At 43.5% G+C, this 20115-nt stretch overlaps 2 long non-coding RNA genes across 3 annotated transcripts in view; one reads left to right on the forward strand and one right to left on the reverse strand.

Annotated features, from left to right (window-relative positions):
- LOC123026569 overlaps positions 1-13127 on the forward strand; it is a 24099-nt gene extending 10972 nt beyond the window's left edge. Inside the window, exons 3-4 of one of the 2 annotated variants that reach the window (XR_006415336.1) lie at positions 7770-8540; positions 12997-13127. This is a non-coding gene — a long non-coding RNA (uncharacterized LOC123026569). Of the gene's footprint in view, positions 1-7769; positions 8574-12996 lie in introns of those variants that run through there. The other variant, XR_006415328.1, reaches the window with a different exon arrangement.
- LOC123026636 lies at positions 11841-19408 on the reverse strand. Its single transcript, XR_006415356.1, has 3 exons — positions 19388-19408; positions 18237-18266; positions 11841-12211 (listed from the first exon to the last, which is right to left on the reverse strand). It is a non-coding gene; the product is annotated as an uncharacterized LOC123026636 (long non-coding RNA).
- Positions 19409-20115: the final 707 nt, after the last annotated feature.

Below are 20115 nucleotides of genomic sequence, written 5' to 3' on the forward strand. Positions count from 1 at the left end.
ACATCTGGTTCAGAATTTAAAATGATGGCCCAAGCTCTATAGAGGTATACTCCTTTTTGAATCAAAGCAACATCAGAAGCTGCCCTTTACAGAGTCCATCTACCAGGTATTGTCACCACTAGATGGACTCTGGGAGTGGTCTCCAACATTTCCTAGCTCTACTTTGAGATGCCAGGGATTGAGCCTAGGAAGTGCTTTGCCATGGATCTATGGCTCTTCCTTCTTTGTAAACATGAGTAAAATGTTCAGAAGCCACTGTGGTAGACAAGTGACGTAGATCCATGTTTTCATAGCTGTGTGCTATGCACAGCTGCATGCATCTGTATTTATTTTAGTAAGACATTGGAATGTAGTAGCCTGTTTGCATGATTGGGGAAGAGAAAAACCCACAATGGCTTCTTTTTCCTACCCAGCACTTGCCACTCACAAATGGCCTCTTTCTATAATTACCCTCTCCAGCCACAGCTTGCTGTGTCATCCGAACTCGGCGACAAGCCATGGGTTGCAGGGTTGACTTGAAAGCTACTCTACTGCTCATCTTGCTGGGTTCAGATCACATGGCAGCACATGTCTGGCGAGGGTAATTATGGAAATGAGGCAGTGCATGACGACCAAGCACGAGTTTGGGAGAAGAAATCTCTGTGGCTTCCTTTCCTTCTCAGTCATGCACATCTAGTCATTGTGTCCTTCCCACTGTGACAAAAGTATCATCTCCATTCTAATTCTTCATCTTTGATGGATTGCTAACACAAATTAAACATGAACAAAACAGACTGTCTTAACGCATAAACTTGAGTAACCCTGCCACTGGCCTTGCGAACACAGGAAAGAAAACTCCCTTCAAATCAAGTGCAGTTTGGTCCTCTGCCTTGCAATTTCTCAAAACACAGATATAAGGAAAAAGAATTGACTTCAGAAATCCTAAGGTTTCCTGAGCCACCTGATCCCATGGTGGGTCAGTGGGAGGACATTTCCTCATCAGCAAAAGCACAAGAAGATAAGGAAAAGAAGCAAAGCTGTGCTGGGTTAAACCAAAGAACGATCAAATTCCATTTTCTTTTCCTGGGCCAGATACCTCCAAGGAACCACAGACAACACCAGGAATACAATAATCCCCTCCTGTTCATGTTTCCTAGCAACTGGTATTGAGAGGCACACTGGTACGGGATGTGGCATACGGCCTTATGGGCTTGCAGCCATTCGGAGTCTTCTCCTGCAGAAGTTTGTGTACTCCCTTTAAAGCCACCCAGACTTCTCTAAATGTGGTCTGTAACCCAGTACAGTGGTACCTCAGCTCACGAACGCCTTGGTTCACGACCAAATTGGGTCACGAACAAAACTTTCATGAAAATTTTGATGTGGGTCGCAAACTCCGCATTGGGTGGCAACCAAGATTGCAGCCATCTCCACACCCCCCTGAGTGGGGAGATGGCCACGATCGCAGTTGCGTTCGTGCAGGGAAGACGTGCGTGATCATGGGCGCGCTCCTGCAGGAAAGAGGTGCGCAATCTCAGCCATCTCCCCCTCCCCAACCAGCATGATTATGGCCATCTCCTGCCCCCCCCCAAGTGGGGAGATGGCTGCAATCGTGCTGGAGGCAGGGGAGGGAGATGGCCGAGATTGTGCCCGTGATTGCCCCTGGCTCTCCTGCAGGAGCACAACCACGATCTCGGCCATCTCCGCCCCCCACCAGCACGATTGCGCCCGTCTCCACCCCCCCAGCGTACCCCGTTCGCACCCATCTCTCTCTCCCCCAGTGCGCCTGTGATCACACCCATCTCTCCCCCCCCAGCACACCAGGATGACGGGTGCATGCAAGGATGACAGGCGCGAAGGGGGAGATGGCCGCGATCTTTGTTGTTCTTTGTCACTTGGCTTCACATTTTTCTGATTTAAAAAAATGGTTACAGAATGGATTAACCTTATTTACATTGAACCTTATGGGGAAATTTAACTTGGCTCATGACTAATTTCAGTCATGACCAGAGTCCTGGAACGGATTAAGTTCATGATCCAAGGTACCACTGTACTTTACTAAAGCTGCTTCTCCCATTTCTTTTGCAGGCAAGTTAGAGCATCCTTCACAGATTTTGCCCCAGGGTGTTGCTCTCTCTTTCTATACATTCCTGTAGGTCCTATAACACAACAGAAGGTAATGCTGCAGTATAGAGTAGTATTGTAAAATTCACTAGGCCTCTGTGGTAAATAATGGCAGCACTCAGGAAAATACAGACTTTCCTCAAACTAAGAATGCTGTGAAATTAGCTAGAAAAATCAGGAGAAGCCCTGGAAAATAATTTATTTTATTATTAAACTGAGAGCCAGTGTGATGTAGCGGTTAAGAGTGTGTGACTGGGACTCAGGTGATCTGGGTTCTAGGCCTGTCTTGGCCATGGAGCCAACTGGTGACTTTGGGCCAGTTGTAAACTCTCAGCCCAATTTACCTGTTGTTGTGTGTGTAAAACTGAGAGCAGGAGGAGGTAATTGTAAGAAAAAAGATTGAATATAAATCTAATTAATAAATAAAAATGAAAAGGCCCCATAAAATCCATGAGTGAGGGATTGCAAGTTCTCAAGAAATGCTTCACACAGAGAAGCCCCACTTCTTGTGGAGGATTCCATAGTGTAGCTAAGCACTGTGTAGTGGAAAAATAAATGGTATCCATCCTGAATCCCCTTTTGTGTAGCTTCATCACAACATAAGAGAAGCTGCACTGGATCAGACCAGTGGTCCATCTAGTCTAGCATTCTGTGCACACAGTGGTCAGCCAGCTGCCCACAGGGTCCTATAAGCAGAATAGGAGTGCAACAGCTCCCTTCTGCCCAAGTTAGCATTTGTAAGTCACCCAGAGAACCTTCAGATTATGGGGTAGCATAGAATTGAATGAATTAATGAGTTCCCCAGCAACTGAGCCATCAGGAGTAGTAGCTCCTATCAGCTTGTTCCTTGATAAATCTATCTACTCCCCCTTTAAAGCCATCCAAATTGGCTGCCATCACTATATCTCAGGAAAATGAATGTGATCATTTAATCATGTGCTGTGTGAAGAAGTACTTCCTTTTATCAGTCCTCTATTCCCAGCAATCAGCTTCATGGAATGATGCTGTTGGATTCCAATATTACGGAGTGGGAGAGAGAGAGCAAGAGAGAGAGAGAGAACTCTCCTCACCCAGCACAATTCTGACCATCTCCATCATGCTTGCCTTTTTTCTAAGTTAAACCTACCTGTTGTAACCTTTCCTCCAAAGGGAGTTGCTCCACCTCCTTGATCATTTTAGTTGCCTTTTTCCTCACTTTTTCCAACTCGGCTATACATTAGATAGATAGATGGATAGATAGGTAGGTAGGTAGGTAGATAGATAGATATGGATCATTGACTAGAACTAACAATATTCTAACAGTGGTTGCACCATAGTGTATAACAGTAGGATTATATTGCCAGTCTTATTTTCAATTCCTTTCCTAATTATGCATAACATGGACTTTGCCTTTTGCACCACAGCTTCATACTGGATTGATACCTTCATCAAGCTGGCCACCACTGTCCCAACACCCCTGTCTTCACTGCATGCCAGCAGGCACTAGTAAGATCAGAGCGGCAGGCATAACTTCCTAGATTCCTGCTGTGCTCTGATGTGAGACAAAAAGTTGTTCCACTTCATATCTATAGACGATTTGATGTCTAACAGGAAGAAATTCATGAACCATCAAGATAAGTGAAGAGTGATTATGGAATTGCCAAGAAATAGGAAGGATGATTGTGTGCTCTTAGTAGTTCATTTATATTGCCATTTAAGGCAGTCACCCCAACACCCACAAGTGATGCCCCATTCAAAAAGAAAGCTGCTCATTATTTTTGAGTCTACATTTCTATGTGTTGGTGTAGGTTAGGATTTGATTTTGCTTAAAGCAAGCAGAACAACCTTGATTTCAACAAGGGCAGGTGAGAATTCTTCCATGGGGAAAATCCCCTTCATTTTAATCACAATGTATCAATAGGTGCACATTAAGGCAGCAGGCCTATCTAGTCCAGCATCCTTTTTCCAGAGTGGTCAAGCAGAAGCCCAAGGGAAATCCATGAGTAGGACATGAGTGGAGCATCACTCTCCCACTGATGTTCCTCAGCAAGAGGTATACAGAGCTGATGGAATACTGCCTCTGTTAGTAGAAATGCTGCATCACTATCATGACAAGTAGCTATTGATAGCCTTATCTTGCATGCACAGTAAATAAACACTTTATATAAGTGCAATGAATAAATAAACACAGGCCTGAGCTGCACAAAACACTAAGAGAAGAGGTTTGTCTCTTCAAAATACACTCGATTTAACTATCCATATTTGCATTTTTAAATATGTTTTTCCAAATGATAACAAGCATACATCCAGATGTGCTGGGCATACTTCCTTCTTGGTTCCATTCTCTGGTAGCATATTTTCCAATAAACAAATTCAACTCCCCATTGGAATGCCCTTTGATTCTAGGGAAGGAACTGCATAGTATAATGATGACTTGGTCCTCTGAGTTTATATTATGTGGTGTGTTGTTAAATGTCTGCACATTGAAGCCCATTCGCTCTCTCTTCATTCTGCGTAAAGAACCTGATTTAATGTTGAGATCTCTGTCAGCTTGCATAGTAAGTCCATGTTTTTGTTTGCTTGTTTGGAGTGACTGCTTGTTAAGGAGTTCATGAAAATAAACTTTCTTTCCAGTTAGACCTTGGAGGATACAATGGAGAATGAGGTGGAGAAAAGACCCTCAGGAAATGCTTCCAAGAAGCACATAGGAATGTGGGTGTTAGCCCTTGAAAGCAATGTGGAAAACTGCTTAGTGAGTCTCACTGCATTCCACTGATCTGTTTCTGAGGGCTTGTGATGTCTGTCACTTGCCCCATATTTTGGCAGGCAGCACTATTGCTACTGGCAAATGACATTTGTCACCACTGTGTTGCCAACCAGATGTGTAGGATACTACTCTATAGTAAATCATAGCCCCTCACCCCAGAAGTGGGGCCATTATTAAAATCAGCGCTTTAAGGCTGAGGTGTTGACTCTCAAACCTGCAGGGCAAATCTGGCCCATCTGAAAACCCAATATGGCCTCTGAAATTCCCTAGATGCCCTTAGCCTCTCCCACAGCACCAGCCTTTTCCCTAAACACCCACCTGCTGGTTTCCCAGCTTTTGCCCAGTTTTCCCCCATTCTAAGTGATAGAAATGCCTCTCCTAAGGCTTGAACAAGTTTTCTGTTAAGCTATGATGACATCTGGGCCCCACCTCCATTTGCTTTCAATCCCAGCCACCAGTGGGATGCAAGAGCTGCTACAATACTGAATTTGCCACTTGGGCTGGAAGAGGTTCACATCCTTTGCTCTGCGGAATGGATGCTTCAGGGCACAGTCATATAGATTTCCCCCTCAACACTCACAAGACTTTTGAGCTTGGAGGCTCAGAGCATCCAGTGTGGAGTGGCAGGGACAGCAGAGACAATCCCCACCAACTCACACCTCAATTTGCAGCCACCTAGCTAGAAAGGAGGGGAAGAGGCTGGAACACTATCAGAATACCTGGAGGCCCCCATCTCCCCATGCCCTGGAATGCCCCCTTGACCTCCCCTCTGAGATTTAAGTTTGTGGCCTCAGAAAACAGCTGGTGTGGTTCTTTTTGCACCAGCTGTAGGAGGGAATGCAATCCCAGGACAGATCAGAGCCAAGCTTAGAACTGTCTTTGCAACCAAGATGCTGTCTAGGGACTGATAGGGTTGCTCTTTTAAGGGATGAAAACGAATAACTGGGCAACCTGCAACAGAAGGAAAACTGGACAGACTGGGATTTAACTTCAAGTCAGTTTTATTTGTAAGTATCTGTGGTAGGGGGAATTGTACAGATCCAGTGAGATGCATAATATTTTCTCCTTTTCAGTGAACTGTATTTATTTTTGTTTTTACTTCAAATAACCTGTATTTATCAGAAAGAACTTTTAGCCTCAGCTTCTCCTTTCTTGGAATATTCATGATTAACCAAGAATTAGAGCAAGCAATCCCTGTGGAATGCTGGTCTACTTGAGCAGTATTAAAAAGGAAATTTGTTGGCCAAGCACAAAATGTTGAAATGGATTCTACTCCACCAATTTTTTTTAATGCCTAGGACAAGGGACAATACATCTAAACAAATCCATCTGTTCATTTGCCAGTGGAATGGCATCTGTTAGCACAGGAATGGGGAGTCTGTGGGCAACCAGAAATGGATGGACTGCAATTGTTATCATCCCTGACTATTGGCCATGGTGGCTGGTGCTGATGGGAATAGGCCCACACTGTCTGGAAGGCCACAGGTTCTCTACTCCTACACGAGCAAAATTGGATTTCCTCTTTGCTTTGCCTTCCTACCCAATTCCCCCTTCCACACTCTGGAGGACTGGGGGACCCTTTAGAGCAGGTTCCAGAGTGACACAAGGGGAGTTACAGGGGGGAAAGGGGGCATTCCCATTGTGTGAAAGATCCACTTGCTTAATGTTAGATGTAGTTCAGTGTGCTGAACAGCTGCACAAGATAAAATGAGCTCCTGTATTCCACATGGGTGGTTGGCCTATGGCTGACTGAGGAGCACCATGCCACATCTCAGTAAATAACCGTACCTCCGGGAAAGCCATCCGATTTGGGAGGGGAGTTTAATGGGAGAGTTGTGGAGCCTTAAATTCCCTCTAAATTGCCTCTAAATTCCACTTGAGCTTGGGCTGCTGCAGTGCCAGTACCAACTGGAGACCAAGGGGATGCCAGTGGCAATTCACTATGGAAAATATGGGTGAAGTGGTACCCATTGGTCGTGGTGAGATGTGGAGTGTAATTTTCTAGAAATACTCATCATAGCTAAATACATATCTAATATCCTGGACCTTGTGCTGTCCAACCTCCAATAGGAGAGGAATGAGAATTATACAGGTATATATATTAGAGCTATACTGAAAATTGCTTTTACCTTTTTTATTCAGCTTTATAGAAGAGTAATTGCTTTCAAAAAGAAATCTAAAGCAGAACAAGATTTTATAGAAATTATCATGAGCTGGTCTAGGTGTTTTTACTTAGGAAGTGGCTGAGCTGCATGTGCGAGTGTGCTGTCTTTCACTATCCAGTCACTTCCTTGGTTTCCCATACTGTGAATAAAGGCCAGGGGAAGCCCCATCATGAAGTGATTCCTTCCACTGGACTTTTTCAGATCAGAAACCCTGAAAGGCTGCAAAGCAGTGGAGAGGTGCAGAATGGAAAGACAAAGCACATACTGCCTTCTTAAGCACCGTCAAATTGTCTCTACCATTTTTGTGGTTGCTGCTTCTCCTACACACACAATGCCCTTGAATGACACTAGATATGGAGCACAGTGGAGAACCTGATATTGCCACTTGCAGTGGCAGCACAAAAAAACCCGAACAAACAAAATCCAAAGAAAGCGGGAAGAAGCTATGCCAATGGTGAGCCCTACTTCGGGGAAACTGGGAATTTCTCTTTCTTCTAGAGAACTTTGGTGAAATCAAATAGGGTTAATTTCAGGAGGGTTAATTTCAACCCTACACACAACTCTAATGCATCTGTATCTATATGGATCTGTGTGTTGATGTAAATTATGGGTTGATCTATCACACTGTTTGTATTTTCTATTATTCTCCAAACATGGAGCATGAACTGTCTTTAGTGACAGCAGTGGCAAAGCTCAATTCCTTTGGAGGCTTCCTTTACTTAGCTCCCTCTGGTGGTTTCCCTTTTTATCTGTTACAGCACCATGAAATACACTTGCACCAGGAGAAGGTCGGGCTCTGAAACCATGACACAGCTTCACCCTGCAAGTGCCTGTGAGACCAGGAGAAGCCCTGCAGGTCCTGACAAGGACTGAAGAGTATGCAGCCATGCAGTGCAGCTGGTAGCTCTGGAAGGCCCCAGAAAAAGGCTTCCCTGTGCTGCTCACCTTTGCCACAACAACATGGGCTTTTGTGGTGGCCACATTGTACTTTAGACCGTTTCCAGCTTGCCTTCAACTGTGTCTTAACTCCTGCCTGCTCCTCTTGCCTTCCATCTCCCCCTGCTTTGCTAGGTAGCTGATCCTCCTCTTTGCCTCTGGTCCTGCTTTGCCTTGCTGGGTTATCTGAGCCTTCCCTGCTCCTGACTGTGCCTGTGCTTTTGGATCTGCCATGCCTTGTCAATATCCAATCTCACTTGTTCCTGGCTCCACCTTCAGCTTTGGACCTGCCACTCCTTGCTGAGTATCTACCTTACTTGTTCCTGGTTTGGCTTTCACATTCAGACCTGCCAGGTTTTGCTGGGTTGCTGACCCTCACTTGTTCCTTACTCTGCTTCTGGTTCTGCTGTGCCTTGACCATATCTGACCCTTGCTTGCCTGCCTTTGCCTCTGGGCCTCCTACATTCCACAAAGAGCTCCATCCAGATCCATCACCCCTGGTCCGGGCATGACACCTGCTGCCTAAGCCTTGGACCTGACAGAGAATTCCAACCTGGTGTAAAACAGCTCCACATCCAATTTGATTTACTAAGGTTAATTATAAAATTAAACATTTCCAAACAAGATTGGATATGAAAAGCTGTAGATGTCTGTAGATAAGTCCAAATTGGATCTTTGGGAAAAAGGAAAACACTTGGGTTGTGTCCCATACATACTTATCTGGGAGTAAGTTCCATTGGACTCCAGAGGACATATGTCTGAGTGGACATGCACAGGATTGCATGTTAATGTCACAAAGGCACACGCAGCAGCTTGGACTCTAAGAACTGTTTAACAATAGTTACAGATCACAGACTTCTTTTCCCTCTGGTAAATAGGGCACAGCCATGTATACATTAGAATCCTTGTCTGCAAGCACTGTAAGAAAGCCACAGAGAACTGATCTGGGTTCTCTAAGCATTTTTGTCTTCTAGACTGGAAGGGCCTAACCACTTCCAGCTCAGGAGTCAACTTCAATTTCAAAGAGGCTCATGAAAATTACATTACAGTGGTGGGGCAGGAGCAAAAATAACTAAAGTATGCTTGTAGTTTGGGTAAGTAACTAGGTCTTAAGAAGAATCTTCTCCACTGTTTAGATGAGGTGAGGGAACAGCACAAAATCCAGCAAGCCATTAACACTTGGCAAAAAGGAAGCCAGGCTAGGGCACTTGGAACATGCGAGTGAGGTGGACAGGGAACTGAGGTGGGCTGCAGGCCTGAAGTTCACCCCCTCCCCACCCACCCACCCACCCAGCATGGAGATCTGCCATGGAAATAGTAAGTTTTGGCCACCTGTGCCTCCACAGTGCCAGTCTTTGCTTCCTCCCAAGTACTACCTGTCTATTTGTAAAGCAGTGACAATATTACAAAACGCCAACAAGTCTCCAGTGAATACCTTTTCAAGGGAACCAAGCTCAGGTAAGCACAGGGATCCCGGAACCTCCCACCACTCAGAGAGGTGGGGTGAGCTTCGCGCAGATACAATTCCGACAAATGCACAGAGGCCAACTCTACCACTCGCAGTTCCTGCGCTGCTCTTTTCATGGTGAGACAAAGAGGAATCGTTCTTATCACAAGGGAGAAAGAGAAATGAGGTATTTTGTTACACTGAAAGAATTTTTAATTTCCTCTTGAGGCACAGATATTTCTTTTTGCTGATAAAACTGGGATGGTTGCCGAGTACTAGAAGCAGTTGCTTTGGTTACCATTCTGCTGGGCCCAACATTTATCCAGCCAGCAAGGAACACCCCACTCCACCCCACCCACTCACTCGTTACTTGTCTCATATCCGAAGAGGAAAGCAAAGGCAGATGCTATTCCTCCTGTTCAGACAGACTGTAATTGTACAGGTTGCTCCCTCACTGGGAGCCAGCTTCTGCAGCCAACAATGAGCAATGCTGCACGTTGACTATAAATGGTATGAATTTTGGAAGCTCAGAAGATTTAATTCCTTTCCATAGCATCATGTAGAAGGCTTATTGACTTGATATATTTTCAGAGACAGGGAACCACACGTTTGTGTTTTTCTCATGGCATGCTGTATAATACACACCTCCTGACTGTTGTGCTTTGTTTTGCTGCCATTCCAATGTTTCAGTATCATGAATGGTAGCTGATTATAGGAAATCCAACTTCCAAGAAGTGCGATTTATGTTCTTTGGATAGAGAGGCATATGGTTTTGTGCAACAATCATAGCAACGTAGTACACAGTGACGAGAAGGAGAGCAATTTTGCTGTTATGGTGCTGATGAGACACCATTCTGGTCCCTCTCCTTCACTTCTGGAGCTCTTTTTATATGGGTAAGCATAAGCTGAGCTATGCTGGATCACACCAAGGGCCAGTCTGTTCTGGCATTCTGTTCCCACAGTGGCTGTCTGGAGGACCATGATCGGTGCAATAGCACACTCCTCCCTGGGTTCTTTAGCATCTGGCATTGCGAGCTGGTCCATTACTGGACGCAACGTAAGAGCCATGCTAAGATCATACCAAGCGTCGGCCTGATTTGGATTTTCTTTTTCAAACTGGCAAACCAGCTTTCTACATAAAACCATCAGGTAGGACTTGAGTGTAACAGTACCCCAGAAACTAGAGTGCCTCCCACATTGGAGGTAGAAGATAGCTTTCAGGATTAGCAGCCCCTGAGCGCTTTATCTACCATAAATTTTACAGCCACCCAGATTGGTGGCCATCACTACCTCTTGTGAATGTTAATTCTACTGTGTATGCACTGTGTGAAGAAAACCTGTGTATCTGCCCTGGATCTCAGCTTCATGGAATAATTCTAGATTCATGGAATCAGCTTCATGGAATAATTCTAGATTCCACTTGAAGTTTGAATTTTTTGCCCCAAAGTGCATCACTTAATCCTGCTTACATTGAAACAGATTGGCCAATTTAATGTCCATTTTCCCAATCTAGAGAGATCCTTTTGGAGGACCTAGCGATCCCTTTTTGTTTTAAATGCTCTAATTAATTGTTAGCAAACCCCTAACATCAAATACCAGTTTGCATAACAAGTAGTGCACTTTTGTGCTTTTACAAATATATTATGATCTTTAGTTGATGATCTTCAGAAGTACCAGCTAGATCAGGGACTGTTTTCCTCTTGAGGCTGTGGAATGATCTCCCCTCTGAGATAAACAACCCCCCTCCTCTGTGGGTATCAGATCCTGGAATAATTTCAATGTAAGGCACAACTGGAGTGCAGTTCAAGGAAGAGCAGATGGTGGATCAAAATGACAACAGAGATGGTTACAGATAAACTAGAGATTAGGCAATTAATCCAGAAGAAGGATCAAAGGGCCAAAGGCAAATGTGGAGTCAGCTTCAGCCAGAGCAGCTCTCCCCAAACTGGGTCTGCCCAGATACTGCAGACTTCAACACCTATAGTCCCCTAGCCAGGAGTCCAAAATATCTGGAGGGCCCCAGGTAGCAAATAGCCCGTGCAGAAAGTCGGGTTTCAGGGCAGCCAAAGTGCTGGAGGGACCAGAAGCCACTGCGAAATCAAAGACAGCCCACTGAGTAGATGTGGCTGCAAGGGCCTTACAGAGCTGACTATGTCATGGTTGGCTTGGACAATCCCTTGATGATATTTGGGCTTGAGGGGTAGTCAGCTGATTTTCTTCTGCCTGGGAGTGCAGTCTTGAAGAAGACCACTCCGCTTCTGTGAGGGCTAGTCTGCTGGACCTCTGGAGGACCCAGAATACTTGCCATGCTCAAAGACACACTGCTGGAAATTGGCTGCTGGTCAGAGGTCCCCCTTTTGGTACCTTACACTAGGGAGTGGCTTTTCTATTGAATTTGTGTTTGTCTGCATAATTCTATTGAATTAGCCCTGTTTTCCACAGAGGCTTTGCTTCTTAGTTTATTTTTATGAGTTCAAAGTGCCTTGAAAAAGCTACTAACAAGTAATATAATGTTATATATACACACAGAGTTTACTGATGGGTTAAAAGAAGGTCTTAGAGCAGGCTGAAGAGTGAGGGGGAGCTATAAAAACAGCAGCTGGAATCTGGGCTGTGGAAAGAGTTCTTTCCAAATTGCAAAGATCACCCATCCCTGTCTTTACAGTTCTTCCATACTGGGAAGTTCATATCCACCAGCTTCCCTTGTTTCACAGACTGTGGAGACAATTCCTCACATCCACGAAATGCAGCTGCTTCTAGGTTAAGAATCTCCTTGTCGTCTTCCTCCTCTTCAGCTAGGCACCTCTCAGCAAAATGCTGTAATAATTCGAAAAGCATTCATGATCAATGCTGTAACTGTTTTCCCTAACGCTTTCAAAAAATTCCAAATGTGGATTTACATACACACCAGCAAATAGCCCTAATTCAAATTAGTTTCCATTTGTTGAAACCTTTCTACCTACCTGCATGTACTGGTTGGCACTTATAGCAGACACTTAGCAGGTTCAGTCTGAATAATGTCAGGCTGCTAAAATTGCTCCCAGGAGCATTGCCTTCAAATGCCAAGTCTCAGGACTTTTGTCCTCATTACACATTGCCTGGGGAAACCCTTAACAGTACTGTGGCCATGTCTGGCAGTGCTAGCTATCTCAGGAAAGAGATTTCCCTTCATTCAGTAGGAAGATTAATCATTCTCCCAAAAGTTCCATCATTGTCCCACTCCAGACAAAATAGTTCACTTCATCTTCAGGGAGGGAAAGGCAGCATTCAGAAAGGAATGATGGGGAAAGTTCTCAGAAAGCTATAATGTCCCTTCTTGATAAATATAGGTTTTAATGTGGTGGTGGTGGTGGTGGTGGTGGTGGGTGTGTGTGTGTGAGAGAGAGAGCGAGAGCGAGAGCGAGAGAGAGAGGTCTCTTAATTCCCTCTCATAACAGAATAAGACTTAGGCTGCAATTCTGTACTCAGCTTTCCTGTACTTGGGATCCTCTGGATGTTTTAGACTACAGTGGTATTCAGTTGTCTCTATCAAGGATTTAAAAAATCAACACACTTGTAGCAGAGTTTATTTATTATCTTTATTGCATTTCTATACCACCCAGGAGTGAAGGCCCTGTGATTGGTTGCCAGCAATTAAAAGGCAAAAGGGACCCTAAACGGCTTGGGTCCTGGCTACCTGAACGAGCGCTTACGTCCGTATATGCCCGACCGCCCTTTGAGATCTGCGGGAGAGTCCCTTCTCCGGGAACCCTCCATGAAAGAAATTAGGACAGTAAGTACTCGGAGGAGGGCTTTCTCTGTGGTGGCACCCAACCTATGGAATTCACTCCCCAAAGAGGTCCGCCTGGCACCGTCGTTACTGGTTTTTCGGCGCCAGGTAAAGACCTTTTTATTTAAACATCATTTTAATTGTTAAAACATATGATCTGGCCAGGGCAACTTCTTCTTCCTTCTCTTTCTCCTCCTATATTTTTATTTACTTAATTTATACTGATAATTTTAATCTTATATTTGTAAATCAATGTATTTTTTGTATTTTGTATTTAATGGTAATTTATTATGTGCTATTGTATTTCATTGTATTTGATCATGTTGTAAGCCGCCCCGAGGCTTCGGCAAGGGGCGGCATAGAAATGTTATAATAATAATAATAATAATAATAATAATAATAATAATAATAATAATAAAAAGGTAAAAAACAAAAACCCAGCAGCTGTGTAAAAATCTAGAAATACAATGACAAAAGAACACAAAGGTCTGGGAGAATAAGAAGGTCTTCACCTGGCACCCAAAAGACCACAACATAGTGGGTGTTCTGGTTTTATACCACATCAGTCTTCCAAGTTGAGCATAAAAGAATATGTCAGTGGGGGATAAAGCCTGAACAAGCTGGGCCACAGTGTGGAACTGGGACTCTTCAAGATGTAGCCTTAATGGAGACTCAGTTTTCAATCTAGAAGGACTTAAAAGCTGGCAACACTCCAAGTGAAGTCTTCCACTGGAATAGGCTGGGCAAAATCGTGCTAGTAGCAGCATCTGGGTGAATTAGCTTAATGGGAAGGCAGATGCAAGATGGCAGATGCTTTTATCCTGTTACTCTGTAGTAGCCTTCCCTAGGCTGGTTCCCTCTAGCTGTATCGAAGTACAGTCCCCTCATCCCTGACCATGCTGGCAGGGGCTGATGGGATTTGTAATCTAAAACACCTAGGGGCACCAGTTTGGGGAAGCTGCTTTATGGCAAACCTGCACAAATTGAGACTGACTAGTGCAGCCCATCAAACATGACCTTGTGCGACTGAGTAAGTGGTCAAAATTCCCTGCCTCTGTCTTGGCAGTCCAAAGCAGCTGGCAAGAGGGAAGAACTGTAAAGCTCTTCGTGGGAAGGCTGCTGCAGCTGACTAATGAGTGGCAATCGGCCTGATGGGCTACAAGTCAGTAGAAATATGTCAAGCACATTCAATCTCTTATTCAGTGCTCATGTTAAGGGGCACCATGGGGTCCCTATCATGCTCACCCACGCTTTCTAAAAGAGACATGTCCAGTGCTGAGGGCTGTCAAATTGAAAATCAAAATGCTGCTATTACTTAGTTGACAGAATTATATTTTTGATGACAAAAGAAACATGAAAGTTCCCTTTAAAGTATCATTACCCAAATAGTGCTCCACAATCCTGTTGAAATCATGTGGATGACAACCAGTGGTTATCCTATGCATACTGCATTTCATGCATTTTATATTATGCTGGCCCAGGAGGCCAGTTTAGTTTTGGTCCAGACTTTTGGGAACTTCTGGGCATTCTCAGCCCTATGTAGGAGAATTCTGGGTAATAAAAATTTCCCATCATACTCTGGTCTTCTGTCTCCCAACTGCTTTCCCTTTCTCCTTAATTCAGGAGAACTGTTAACTGACAGGCAGTCACTTTACAGCCGATAGTACTCTATGTTGGAAAGTTATCAGGGGCAGTCCCCTGTTTAAATGTGTCTTCTATTTGATGGGCTGCCCAGTCCAATTTTTTTTAAAGTCAAAGAACCATAAGGAGGGAGGAGCAAATCAACATTGAACCCCTGTTGAGAAGACTGAGCATGTCCAGAGTCTCATCAGTTTTCTCAGTCATGGTGAGATGTACACCTTTTCTATTTAGACTATAGCTATTCTTTCTAAGTTTGTACCTATACATGTAAATTTGCACATGCAACTTTTATGCATATTGTTGCCTTCTTTTATGCTCTTCTCAGTGATGAAATTGTTCTTTTTTGACAATGCAGAACTGGCCACTTAATGGCTAGCAGCAGCTTAAATCTTAAATGCAGTTTTTACTGGACTATATTTTACTCAGAGGCCAGCAGCTAGCAAGTTAAGCCTGATTACATACACATTGAATCAGAGTGCTCTGTCATCCACCAGGACAGACTGATTTAATTTATTTATTTATTTATTTTTCGATTTATATCCTGCCTTTTTCCTACAAAGGGCTGAAGGCAGCTTACATCTCCTCCTCCATCTTATCACCACAACAACAATCCTGTGAGGTAGGTTGGGCTGAGAGTCAGTGACTGGCCCAAAGTCACCCAGTTGGCTCCATGGCTGAGCGGGGACTAGAACCCAGATCATCTGAGTCCCAGTCCCATGTTCTTAACCACTACACCACACTGGCTCTCTAAATCAAGGCATTTTAAATCAATTTTCGGGCAGCAAGGAAAAAGGCTTATTTAAATAGTTTCCATTTTATAAACAGTGGTGCAGTTCTGGCTATGAAACCATGCCAGTGTACAGCTAAATAGATTTTTATGCTATTACTTTATTCATATGAAAAATCTTTGCATCTCTTTAACACACTGACCTGGTTCAGATGACATGACAACCCATCAAGTGTAACAGGCTATGGTGAATTGTCATGCAATCCAGGCCAGACCACTTCCCATAGGTAGCTTGTTGTTTTCAAACAAGCCGCCCTGAGAATCCACAGGCTGTTTTAGGAGGCATATGTGGTCATTCAGATTCAAATGTGTCATTTGAATCTGAGTGACCAAACGACTGTGGGCAAAGAGAAATGGTGAGTGAGCTGCAGATCAAGACCAGCAAAACCCCCCCTTGCCACTTCGCCAGTCACAGACTCTTCAAGGTGCCCAAACTGCACTTTGGAAGAGTTATCATTGCCTTCGGCTACTCTTCCATTTTCAACTTGCACTTCAAAAGTGCATAATTTTTTTCACTGTGTTTTTCATTACTTCTGCAAGTGGAGAGATGTGTCTTTCCGCAGGTTCAAAATAGAAAGCCTTGTCTGGGCAATATCCTGAAGGGTACCTGCTGTCTAAATGCAGCAGCAGCAGCAACAATGTTGGACAATGACAAAAAAGGTGTCCAACTGGTTTATTCTTACATTGCTTTACCATGACAGCTGTTAAAAGGCTGTTAAAGGGCAAGCTGTCAGGGGAATGCAAAACTGATCTTTGCTTGTAAAAGAGATTATTTGCCTTTTTCTCCCATTGCAGTGAAAATCTTAGGGCCTTCAGTGCCTCCAACATTTCCACCCATTCCTAAAACTCTAGGCAATTTGTTTATAATTTATTTAAAACTTTTATATCCCATCCACTACGGAGGTCTCGGGACAGTCTTACAATAAACAGGGTGGAACACAGCAATTGGGAATGTGTACAAACCAACCCCCATGTTCCCAACACATGTCTTTGAAAACTGAAGGGAATACGGCTTCTTAAAAACAACAAACAAGTATAGCCAATTTATTTATTTGTTTAGGATTGGTAGGTGTTAATGTTTGTAAACCACCCAGAGAGCCCTCTGGGCTACTAGGGTGGTATATAAAGGCACATAATAAATAAATATTGCTGGGACAAGCTAGATGCAACCTCTGTTTGGAAGGTGAAGTGTAAATATTGCTATCTGATAAAATATTAGATTGTGTTTTTTATTTATTTACATAGAAAAGCCTCCTTTAATTCACTGTACCTGATTCAATTGCACCATTAACTGTGGGTCTAACATATTTACATTCAAATTATTTAATATTAACAAACCTATTCTTTAAGAGAAAACTAATTTTACCATTTTTTTTAAATGGGGAAAACATGATTTTTTTTAACTCCAATTTAAACAAAATAATATCAAATTTTTAACCGATTTGCATCCTGCCAATCTGAATCAAGCAGCAGCACCAAAGTTAAAATAATTTTCCTAGGCTGCTTAACAATATGAATCATGGAATTGCTAACAACAATAATGAAGTTTCCTCTGGGGTCAGATGCCCGGCATGTGATGCAGTAAGGAGACTAGCATGTGAAGGCGTTCCAGGCCTGCAGGCTTCTTAGCAGCTGCTCTTAAAGATAGAGAAACAGCTGCCCAAGAAATAGCTAATCTCAAAGCACAAGCAGGCACACAGCAGGTCAGATGCAGGCCTTCATAAACAGCTAGCTGATGGGACAGTGCTGTGCTGCAATTGAGCCTTCCTTGGTTGTTTCTTTTCACGGGAGACAAATGGTAGTAGAGAATAGTGTAGGGAGAAAAGGATTGCCAGCATGGTAACAAAATCATGTGAAGTCTAAACCAAACTTATCTGAATACTGTGTTCAGAATTTGGCTAAGCAGGAAAAAAAAAACCAATCTAATTTGTTTCTATACTCTGTTTTGGTCTCAATGTGCATGATGCACACATATTTTCTGAAAATGACAGAAAATGCCTGCAGAAGCAGGAAAATCTTTGCAGACACTTGCAGGGAACAGAGTGCAGTTGGAGACCCTGGAGGTCAGAATAAGAGGCCTCCCTGCATTGCCGCCTTTGCCAAGCAACATCAGCTGTCCATTTGACTCTCTTGTTCTCTGGCTCTCTGCATTGCCTGGCCTGAATCTTGGTTCCTGCCTGCCTGCTTCGCTCCTGCCTGTTCCTGTTTCCATGCTTGTCTCCAGTCTGGCCCTGATTGCCAGGTACCTGCACCCATCTTCCTTGACCTCAGCTTGTTCTTGAATGTGCCTGTCTTTCTGGAACTTTATCTTTGGATTGTGTTATCTTGGACTGTGTTTGCATGGGTCTTTCATCACCCTGACTTTGCCACTGGACTATTAATGTGCCTCTTGTTTCTGGCCATCTGAACCGGCTGCAGGACTCCACCTTGTACCTGTGCACTGGGGTCCCAGAGTTCCCATCTTAGTTGCCTGCAGCCCATGCCCCGGACCTTACTCCAAGTGAGAGGAGGGAGTATAAATACTTTTTTAGTATAACATGATCTTAAAAATTTCCCTTTGTAGTCTGACAGGTTTTTCTTTGCATATAGTACAAACCACTCATCTTCCCTTGATCACAAAAGTGGAGCATTAAAATGGTTGTCACCTTGGGGTGGGGGATTCCATTCCTGGGGATCTGAAAATATGAATATGAAAATAGTTGAAGGTGGTTTGCTTTTCCTGTAACATTTTTTGTGCAACGGATACAAGGAAGAATGCTTGCTAACTTTCTCTTCCTAGTTCTTCCCCTTCTGCTGTAATTTTTTCCAGTGTCTGCTAGAGGCTTGGATAAGTAATAGCATCAGACTGAAACTTGATAGTGAATAGATCTTCTTCTTTTCCTGACTTTAAAAAAATCTCATCTGGACTTTATGTGTATGAGCATCATGATAGCCAGTTCTTGCATATTTACAGCCTGCAGCACAAGTTTAACTTACTTTAAGCCAGTTGAATCACACAGAACCCATCTCACTATGTAGAATAGCGGCGCAACTGTAAGCATGTGTAGGTGGATAAGAAATTTGTAAACTTCCCTTTCAGCACTGAGCCTACTTGCCAAAATAGCCCATGGAACTCACTGGGGCTTACACTGAAATATAAATGTTCAAGCTGAGGAATAAACATCTGCCCATTTTAAGGAACAGTTCATTTGCTTCAATGCCTTAAAGACGTCTTCCACAGCTTGGCACTCTCTACTTGCATTAGTTGTGATTCTAGCATGTCCAAATGGCTGGTAATTCTGAAAGAGGCAGCACATCACATCTAAAGGAGATCAAGTGGGGGAAACAGCTCCAGGGCTTTGGAAGGCTGCCCTCTGTGCTTCCAGGCAAGGCTCGTATTGACACAGGGACCCATATTTCCCTTCTTCCTTCTCTGGCACTTTCCACAGAAAATCCATGCTTGCGGGTAAGATAGAATACTGCACGGTATCTTTGAATTAGCAGTGATAGGAACTCTGTGTGAAAACAGTTTGCTATAATTTGTGTCATAGCTCAGAAATAAAGTGCCTTATTTTGATTAGTCTAGTTCAGGGGTCGGCAACCTTAAACACTCAAAGAGCCATTTGGACCCGTTTCCCACAGAAAAGCAAACACCGGGAGCCACAAAACCTTCTTGACATCTAAAATGAAGATATCACTTCATATATCGTTTTTTACCTTTATGCTATGTATAAAAAAAACTATAGTGTGTTGCATTTATGAAATCAATGAATTGCTACAGAGAAAGCAGTGAAAGCAAATGAATCTGCCCACGTACCATTAAACGTTCTGTTTTCGTCTGAAACTTTTATTTTCTTGGATTTATCCGTGGTTGGCCTACCGGGGGTCGAAAAGCCAGCAGGTGTCACACATTGGCGGTTGAGACGCATATTTTGAGCAACAGGGAGCTGCAGCAGAGGGATGAAAGAGCCACATGCGGCTCTGGAGCCGCAGGTTGCTGACCCCTGGTCTAGTTGATATTGCTTTAGCAACACTACATTCTAAAATGAATATCCCAGCAATTAATTAATTCATGCATATCCTGACCCATTTTGACTTTCAAGAAGCCCAATGCAGCTTGCATAATCACTACAACCCCATGAAGTTGGTTAGGCTGAGAATCTAGCCTAAACGCACTTGGTAATCTTCATGGATGAGAATACAGATATTTTAAATGGTGTGGCAAAAAGACACATCGTAATCTTGCTCTGTTTCTCGATGTGTGTGTGTGTGCAGAATCTCAAGCCACACATAAATACACTATTTCTCAGGGCTGGAGGAAAAAAGAAGAGCTTCTGCACCTTTACTAGTTGTGCAGAAGAGCAAATTTCAGCAAACCTACCTTTTTCTGAGAAGCTACACTTTTTGAATTTCCTTCTCTTCTATACAACTATTATAATTCCAACATCTATATAGTATAATGGATACCTCTACTTAGGCCAACTCAAAGATCACCAATTCTATACAAGCTTTTGAGATCTCCATATCTGTCCATCAGGTAAGATC

Source organism: Varanus komodoensis, unplaced genomic scaffold (genome assembly GCF_004798865.1).
Source record: "Varanus komodoensis strain SLA01 unplaced genomic scaffold, ASM479886v1 scaffold1, whole genome shotgun sequence".
In the NCBI taxonomy this organism is placed as follows: domain Eukaryota; kingdom Metazoa; phylum Chordata; class Lepidosauria; order Squamata; family Varanidae; genus Varanus; species Varanus komodoensis.